The sequence below is a fragment of the Rhinoderma darwinii genome, chromosome 2 (genome assembly GCF_050947455.1).
Source record: "Rhinoderma darwinii isolate aRhiDar2 chromosome 2, aRhiDar2.hap1, whole genome shotgun sequence".
Classification (NCBI taxonomy): domain Eukaryota; kingdom Metazoa; phylum Chordata; class Amphibia; order Anura; family Rhinodermatidae; genus Rhinoderma; species Rhinoderma darwinii.
Window position 1 is genome coordinate 425,236,143 of NC_134688.1, and position 10,068 is coordinate 425,246,210.

Consider the following 10,068-nt stretch of genomic DNA (forward strand, 5'->3'; position numbering starts at 1 on the left):
GCTGAGTTATAACTATTGGTTCCTCACCTGGGAATCTGCACGGGATCCTCTGTTTCTTCTACTGCAACCTCCCTGTTTATATATATTACATAAAACAGTTCTTATATAAATATATAATATATATGACTGGCAGTCAGCGGGGATACATGATTATACAAATACTTGTTGGGGGGGGGGGGGATTATAGAGGAAAACCTTACAACAGATCACAATGGGTTCATATGTCAACCCATAGTCTCCAGCAGTATGATGTCCGCTCTTCTGCTTCTTCATACTTACATGATGGTCTCCAGTTTAGGGCGCCATTTATATTCCTTGAACTTAAATGGTCTATAACAAAAAGCACATATTTGTTTAGGATTATTGAGACTTTGTCCTATTTGAAAGTTACAGAAAATCTCATGTAGGTTAGGAACACACACAACGTATTCAGTACGGATACACTGCATCAAGCTGCGCAGCGTATCCGCCCTGAACACTGCAGGGATTGCCGTCCGAAATCCCACACCACACTGTGGTGCGTTATTTCATGTGTACATTCCGCTGTGCAAACGATCGCACATACTTACCCCCTCCCTCCTCTGACGTCCGCTCTGGCCTCCCTGAATGATGTTGCAGGCCCATATGACACTGCTGCCTGTGATTGGCTGCAGCGGTCACATGGCCTGCAAAGTCATCCAGGGAGGCTGGACTGGAGAAGCAGCAGGGAACTCTGGGTAAGTATAACTTTATTTTTTCTTACTTGCGATTTTTGCGGCGCATCGCCACAAATATCGCAACACACGCTGCTTTGTTGCGTATCCACAGAATTAATTGACATGCTGACGTTGAAGTAACCGCACCGCAGGGCAATTTATGTGCGGTTATTCCGGCGGAGATTTACCGCAGTGTGGGGACAAGATTTGTTGAAATCTCACCCACACTGCTGCCACTGTAAGGCCTCATTTACACGAGCATAATATACGCGCGTGCGACGCGCGTGCTTTTCACGCGTGTCGTACGCACCTATATTACTCTATGGGGCAGTGCAGACGATGCGTGAATTTTGCGCAGCGCGAGTGCGTTGCGTAAAACTCACGACATGTTCTATAATCGTGCGTTTTTCGCGCATCACGCACCCATTGAAGTCAATGGGTGCGTGAAAACCACGCATGCCGCACGGAAGCACTTACGTGCGAACTGCGTGATTCGCGCAAGAGCTGTCAAAAGGTTGAATGTAAACAGAAAAGCACCACGTGCTTTTCTGTTTACAAACATCCAAACGGAGTGTCAAATTAGAGATGAGAGCACCGAACTTCACCGGGTTCGGCCGAACTCGTTTTGACCGAACCCGGCAAAAATTTTTCCGGTACGCGACGTCAGGAGACAGTCACTGTCCACGGTGCTGAAAGAGTTAAACTGGTTCAGCACCATGGACAGTGACTTCCGATCACAATATACATGTACGTGTAAAAAAAAACAGAAGTTCTGACTTACCGATAACTCCCGGCTTCTTCCTCCAGTCCGACCTCCCGGGATGACAATTCAGTCCAAGTGACAGCTGCAGCCAATCACAGGACAAGCACAGGCTGCAGCCAATCACAGGCTGCAGCGGTCACATGGACTGCCGCGTCATCCTGGGAGGTGGGGCCGGATGACAAGAGAGGGACGCGTCACCAAGGCAACGGCCGGGAGACCGGACTGGAGGAAGCAGGAAGTTCATGGTAAGGATGAACGTCTTTTTTTTATTCACAGGTTGGTGTATATTGTGATCGGAATTCACTGTCGAGGGTGCTGAAAGAGTTACTGCCGATCAGTTAGCTCTTTCAGCACCCTGGACAGTGACGGACGTCGACTAGCCTCATCTCTATGATGGCGGCTGCGCGAAAATCACGCAGCTGCGCATTATACACTGATGACACACGGAGCTGTCAAGTGCCTTTTGCGCACGAAAAATGCTGCGTTTTTTGCGTGCGCAAAACGCACACGCTCGTGTAAATGAGGCCTAATACGCAGCGGATTTTCGGCAATGAATCCGTTGCGGAAAATCCGCAGTGTTTACACTGTGTGTGTTCCTACCCGTATAGTGAAATCTCAATAAACTACATGAATTAAAACCTCAGGATTTAATGTTGTTAAATTGACACAAATCCCAGACTAATTCTGAGTCCCTATGTCAAGAAGACAGATAACAGATAAATACCTGAATTCTCTCGGTGCCTTCATCACCTTCTCAATCCATCTATTGTGAAAAAAAGAAGAAATGTTACATATAATAAGGGGGTAACAATGTTACATATAATAAGGGGGTAACAGTCACTCCTCCAGGTGCTACACATTGGGGGAGATTTATCAAAACTAGTGAATTGAGGAGTAGTTGCCCATAGTAACTAATCTGGTTGCAGTCACACGCTGTGTTGTTGAATCATAGTTTGACTGCAATTTTGCACAAAACCGCAGCAAAAACTGCAATTCAACCTCAATGTGTGAATACAAGGCTGGAATCACACATGCAGTTTTTATCTATATAGTACATTTTATATTGTACTATAGACTTTAGGCGACATGCACACGACCGTAGATTTTGTCCGCAATTACAGACCCATTTATTTCTATTGATCACAGACACCTTCCCATATATTTTCGGGAAGGTGCCCAGGCCGTAGAAAGCCTCCGCAAAAGATAGGACATGTCCTATTTATACCATCCATACTCCCATACTTTGTATTCAAGCACGGGCCGAAAATGCGGGTGGCTGTCTGCGGCCGCCAATGGCCGGCCTTGCACGTAATTACGCGGATCGTGATTACGGGCACTGCCGTGTGCATAGGGCCTAAGTATAACATCTAACCGCACAAAAAAAAACATAAAATAATGCTGCGAAAACCACCATTAAAACGCCACGAAAAATGCAGCGTAACGCTGTATGTAAGTCCAGACTAGGGCCACTTTCACAGTATTTAGGTCAGTATTTTGTATCAGTATTTGTAAGCCAAAACTAGATGTAGGTCTAAAACACAGGAAATATTTCCATCATACTTTTTCAATTTATGTTCCACTCCTGGTTTTGGCTTCAAAATACTGACCAAAATACTGCTGTGTGAAAGTGGCCTAAGGACCAGTTCACACAGAGTTTTTTTATGCTGATTTTGATGTGGAAACCGCTTCGGAATCAGCACCAAAAAACAGCTGAAATCGCTCCCCATTGATTTCAATGGGAGGTGGAGGGATTTTTTCCGCAGCAAGTTTTAGCCGTTCGCAGTAAAAAAAAATTGCCCTGTTTTTTTTTGCCACTCTTGCGCCTCAATTGAAATCAATGGGAGGCAGAAAAAATAGTTTTCGTGGCGCTTTTTGCCTGCGGCGCTCAATGGCCGTGAGTAAAAAAACGCAGCAAAGATCGCAGCAGAATTTACAGGCAGGTCAAAATCTGCCTCAAAATTCCTGAAGGAATTTTGAGGCAGATTTTTCTGCCTGCAAAAAAACGTGCGAACAGGGCATAAGGATTTTTTCACTCTGTTTTTTTGTGGACTTTTTTTTTGCTAGCGCTTCTTAATAGAACATGCGTTTTTAATGCATTTTTTTCAAGTATAGAAAAGTCTATATAAAACTCCTATGGAGAATGTTGCGTGTTGAAGAAAAACACCACTGACCCATAAAGCGCACCAAAAGGTCAGAAAAACTCCACAAGTAAAAAACATTGTTTATAGTGTGTTTAGTATTTCCCTGTTGAATTTCAGCAAACATCTGGCCGCCACTGTTTCTGCCTTAAAAAAAAGCTGGAGAAATGCAGCAAAAAGCGCAGGGTTTTTCCTAAAAACGCTATGTGGGCTTTTGCTCTACTTCTCACTTGCATCATTTTTGATAAATCTCCTCCATTGTCTTCATTCATTACACAATATCTTACAATGATATACTTACAGCACGTCTTCTGGAAACAGAGTCCTGATAGTCACAGAATAGAGAAGACAGTGAGAATTATTCATTTCATCAGTTTTCTGGCGTAATAGTATCTAGAAGAATCTAATTTATAAGTGAATGTCCTCCCAGCAATAATACAGTCGTCATTTGTATCTGTGAGGCTAAATTCACACTGCGTTCCACGTTTATGTTTGCTGAACATATAGACAAACTTATGGAACTGTGTCTGTACAGTTACATTGTTACACAGTTTGTACGGCTCAAAAAAGACACATATCCATCAAGTTCAACCAAGCGACGGGAAAAGGGAAGGAAAATATTTCTACACATAGGAGCTAATATTTTTTTTGTTCTAGGAAATGATCTAAGCCTTTTTTAAAGCCATCCACTGTCCCTGCTGTGACTATTCCATAAATTCACAGTTTTCACAGTAAGGGCTTATTCAGACGAACGTATAATATGTCCGTGCAACGCGCGTGATTTTCACGCACCTCGCACGGACCTATGTTAGTCAATGGGGCGTTCAGACAGTCTGTGATTTTCACGTAGCGTGTGTCCGCTGCGTAAAACTCACGACATGTCCTATATATACCAGTCACTAGAGAATCTCTGAATATTATGAAAAGGGGGACAGAAATAACTGAACTAAGCTCTTTAAGATATCTAGGGTGTAACCCATCTGGTCCCGGGGCCTTGTGCACATTTATTTTATTTTATTTAGCTTGGACCATCTCTACATTCATCCAATTCAGTAGATCAACTGATATATTAACAGCACTGGCACCGGCTACATCAGCTGCTCTTTCTTCTGTTGTATATACAGAGCTAAAGAACCCATTTAGTAACTCTGCCTTCTCTTGATCCCCTGTGACCAACTCCCCATTACCATTATCTAGGGGTCCTACATGTTCAGACCTTGGCATTTTTGCATTTATTTACTTGAAGAATTTTTGGGGATTTGTTTTACTATCCTTGGCCACCTGCCTCTCATTTTGTATTTTTGCTAATTTTATTAAATTTTGACAGTTTTTTTTACGTTCTTTATAATTTAAAAAGGTTACAGATGTACCCTCAGTTGCGTGTGTCTGCCTTAGGCCTCATTCACACGAGCGTGAATCACGTCCGTGTGCTATGCATTGAAACAACGCACAGCACACAAACCCATTGATTTCAATGGGGCCATTCACATATGCGTGATTTTTCACGCATCGAGAGTCCGCTGCGTGAAACTCACTGCATGTCCTATATTGGGGCATTATTACGCACCTACACGCCCATTGAGTGTGCGGTGCGTGATTTGCCCATCAATTCAGTTGAAAATAATACAAAAAAAAGTGCTTTGCGAGTGCATGAATAACGCATGCCCCTCGCAAAGCACACAGATGCATAACACACGGACTCGATTCACGCGCGTTTTTCACGCGCGTGAATCGGATACGCTTGTGTGAATGAGGCCTAAGACTGTTAAGAATACACAGTATGTACCACATGGTATATTTTTTGTGTACATTGAAATGCACAGATGAGTGCACTGTTCAATATACAGTACATTAGTTGCGTCTGTGAGATCCTGACATATCCTGACCAAACATATGCCAAAAGGACAACATCTTGGCATGCAGTATGATTGCATAGTTGCCTATATTTTAAAAATTTTCCAGGGACACTTAGGCTGAGGCGCCTTAGGCGGGTGTGTCTTATGGAGGCGTGGTTTATCTGGTGGGTGTGACTAGTGGGGCGTGGCTTTCCAGAATTTCTGCATACAAAAAAACTAGCAAAATGCCTGCACTAGTTTGGCTGACAACTACTGTGGTGGCTGGTATGACTCTGGTTATCCGGTTGTTTACAGACAGGTGATCTCTCACTTCATCACTAGGGCTAGGTGATATGTGCTGACCATTACTGGTAGCGTACAAAACAGCATAGATAGTGCCACACTGCCCCTTGTAGATAGTGCTCCACACTGCCCCCAGTAGATAGTGCTACACACTGCTCCCTGAAGATATTGCCACACACTGCTCCCCGTAGATATTGCCACACACTGCTCCCTATAGATTATGCCAATACACCCTGTAGATAAGGCCACAGTGCCCTCTGTAGATGGTGCCACGCAGCCCATCTGTAGATGCCACACAGACCCCCTGCAGATAGTGCCACAGTGCCCTCTGTAGATAATACCACAATGCCCCTTGTAGATAGTGATACACAGCCCCCCTGTAGATGCCACACTTACCCACTGTAGATGATGCCACACAGACCCCCCATTGATGATGTCATACTGTCTGCCTGTAGATGATGCCCCAGACACCCCTGTAGATGATGTTACACACATCCCCTGTAGATGATGCAATACAGCCCCCCTGTAGATGATACCATACAGCCCCCTGTAGATGCCACCCCCCCAGTAGATGTTGCCACACACCCCGCTGTAGATTATGCCACACACACCCCCTGTAGGCGATGCCACACAGCCTCTGTAAACAATGCCGCACAGCCCCCTGTAGACGATGCCACACAGCCCCCCTATAGATGATGCCTCACAGCCCCTGTGTAGATGATGCTACACAGACCCCCTGTAGATTATGCCACACAGACCCTCTGTAGATGATGCCACACAGACCCCCTGTAGATGTGGCCACCCATCTCTCTGTAGATGTTGCCACACACCTCCCTGTAGATAATGCCACACACAGACCCCTGTAGATAGTGCCACACACAGCCCCGTCTAAATAGTGCCACTTACTCCCCCTGTAGATAGTGCCAATACTACCCTGTATATAGTGCCATATATGCCCCCTGTATATAGTGCAACATACTTCCCCTGTATATATTGCCACATACTCCCCTGTAGATAGTGCTACATACTCCCCCTGTACATAGCCCCCAACTCCTGTAGATAGAGCCATTGTGGCTCCCTCTATGAGCAGAATCCCCGGCCAGGTGTCGGCAATGCTTTGGCCGGTGATTCCGCTGCAGGAGGTGCCCCTGACGTTACTGCCCTTATATGGACAGTGATGTCATGGGCTACCCATGGAGTGCCGGAATCCCGGCCAAAGCGTTGCCAACGCCATGGCTGGGAATTCCGCTTATAGAGAGAGCCCTGACTTCACTGTCCATATAAGGGCAGCAACGTCAGTCGCACCTCCTGCAGTGGAATCACTGGACATGGTGTCGGCAAAACGCTTTGGCCGGGGATTTCGCTCCAGGAGTGAATGGCAAAGCAGGAAGAGAATAGTTTTCTGCTCTGCCATAGTATTCAAGTCCTGGGACAGTAATTTTCCGGGACCGTTTCTGAAAACTCGGGACATTCCCAGCAAATTCGGGACAGTTGGCAATTATGTGATTGCCCATGATAGTTTATGGGTATGTTGGCTTATATGACAGAAGATTTTCCTGGCGTATACACCACACCACATACAGAAGTAATGACTTTAGCTTCAAAGGGACTTTTCTGTTCAGAACAATGCCAGTGAAGTGAACAATGTTAGGTTGTTCAGCAATGTGGTCATAACAGACGTGCTGCGTTGGGGAGTACATTTCCAGCTACACTGTGTCATACCAGATAGGGAGCATAGGAGACTTGAAGCTTTCCCCTTTGTCATCCACTGAGCATATGGCTGTTACTACACGGCGAGTTTGGTTGCACAACATCAAGTTACATTAAATTTGTGCGACAAGAAAAAAAAAAGTGTGCGTTTTCTCTGCGACATGCTGTTACATTAAAGTTGCAGGACTATTTTGGTGTGCTATTTGGTTGCAAGTCGCATACGATTTAGGGTTTGCGACATCCAAAATACAACCACATGTCGAAAATGAGTCACAGTCACATGCGATTTAACTCTGTGCTGGAAAAGTCGCTTGCGATCTGCGACCAAAAATCCAGCAGATGTGGTCGCATCACGTCACATGTTGTAAGAGAACCACATTCACAAGCATACTTGCGATGTCGCAATGCAACCTAGCGATCTTTGTATCACCCGACCAGCGTCGCCATGTAGCCCTAGCCTTATTTAGATATCCTGGATTTTATAAGAGAAAAATAGTGCAGCATGGAATATAGAAATTATACTGGACTCCAACCAATCCGTGCGCTAAATATTAAAGGAAACAGAAAAGCCGGAAGAGTTCCTGAGTACCTTGATGATTCACTATATGTGCACACGCTTACTAAAAAACGTCTGAAAATACAGAGTTGTTTTTCAAGGGAAAACAGCTCCTGATTTTCAGCCGTTTTTTTAGCAACTCGCGTTTTTCGCAGCGTTTTTAACGGCCGTTTTTGGACCTGTTTGTCTATAGAGTCAATGAAAAACGGCTCCAAAAACGTCTCAAGAAGTGACATGCACTTCTTTTTCGTGGGCGTTTTTTTACCCTTGAAAACAGCTCCGTAATTTCAGACGATTTTGATTTTGTGTGTGCACATACCCTAACAATGAAGATTTACTTACCGGAATCTTCGTTCTGCAACTGAAAAAAGAAAAACACTAATTTAAAATGAGATTTGCACAAGTAATTATATAAAATAAGAATAAAACTAAACTCATTTTAGCGTTCATATTATTGCTACAAGATCAGGACCCCACTCAGTTGTCAGATCACTATAGACTCCGATCATCTTAGATCTTAGCCAGTGAAGCCGCAGGTCTGGGTCTTACAGATATAATACGCATGGGCACTAAAATGCAGCCATATTATGACTCAATTGGTTTGTAATGGGCTTTACTGACCCTTTTACTCCTATCACAGAGATGCCATATTTGAGCAGCACGACTACAATGTGTAATAGGACGATTTTCTTTCAACCTCACCATGTAACTATCACAATATTATAACATAATGGGGGGTTATGAAGTGACAAATGTGTCAGTAGAAGATGTCAAACATGGAAACTATGGAGATAAATTGCTATAGAATGGCACTCACCCTGTGCTTCTTTCACTGCAGCCTGCAATAGTAAAGACAGAGGGTAAGCAGAGAATATATATGTGCCACGTGGTATACGGTTATGTAATATTACGTTTACCTCGATGTAGCTCTGCGTCTGCAGTTCCTTTATATATAGAGATGCCGGAACCTGTAAAAGTAAGGAAAAAACCTACATGTTATCTGCTGACCATCAAATATCTCTCTTTATCCATCTAATCTATTGGATTGTATGTGATAGTCTGGTGGGGGCAACAAGTAAAATCATTAACACTTTCCTGGCTGGACGGTTTGCTGTTCCAGTTTTTGGGATTTACTCATATATAACAGGCTCTATACTTATGTTTAGTTGGCACCACTCAATATATCACTAGTGCAAACATGCCAAGCACCTTACACAAACATGTACATACTTATTTATAAGATAGAGTAAGAATAGCATACATGCACTGATATTATGTCAAAATATAATCCTTCATTTAAAGGGGTTATGTGGGGACCAAATATGATTCGCCGTGTACTCACTGCAATATGTGAGTACACTGCTAATATATATTCCGGTCCACCGTCACGCTGATTCTGAGATTTTTTATAGATTTTTAGTGTTACCGGGGGACTAGAAGTCTAATTGCACAGTCTTCTTTGATGATGATACAACTCTTTGTCATGTGACTGGCTCCGCTGCACTCTATGTACCCACTATACTACTGCTCCTGCATATACATGGAGTACAGCGGTGTCGGTAACATGATGAAGAGTCATATCGTGATCAAAGAAGACTGTGCAACTAGACTTCCAGTCCCCCAATGTTCTTTTATTGGAATTTTTAACTGCATACAGAGCAGCTGTATCTAGCGTTATTTACTCAATCCGTCAGTCCTGCGAACCTGACGGGTTCAGTGACAGCGGTTCCTGCGTGCAGGGCCGGCCTTAGGGGTGTGCGACCATTGCACAGGGCGCATCACTCCAGCAGATGGAAGGGGGCGCTGCACTGGCTCCCTTCCCCTGCTTGTGCCGCCCGAACCAGGCGACTTAGCAATGAGTAATAAAAATTTTATATAAAAATTATTTTTTTTACAATCCCCTCCCTTACTCTCCGCCGGACTAACAAGTAGAAAAGGGGCGGAGAAGGGGGTTCACGTACAGGCCGCACATCACAGAGGAGAAATGTTCCTTCCTCTCCTCTGCCGTGTGAAGTGAGCGCTGATTGGTGGAGCAGCAGGGGCCTCTGTCTGCTCCACCAATCAGCAC

The 10,068-nt window shown here is 44.3% G+C and overlaps 1 long non-coding RNA gene across 1 annotated transcript; it reads right to left on the reverse strand.

Annotated features, from left to right (window-relative positions):
• Nucleotides 1-273: 273 nt before the first annotated feature.
• Nucleotides 274-8,968, reverse strand: LOC142741492 (uncharacterized). The gene is made up of 6 exons (XR_012881165.1): nt 8,918-8,968; nt 8,818-8,839; nt 8,343-8,361; nt 3,898-3,921; nt 2,183-2,221; nt 274-330 (listed from the first exon to the last, which is right to left on the reverse strand). It is a non-coding gene; the product is annotated as an uncharacterized LOC142741492 (long non-coding RNA).
• Between the last annotated feature and the right edge of the window lie 1,100 nt (nt 8,969-10,068).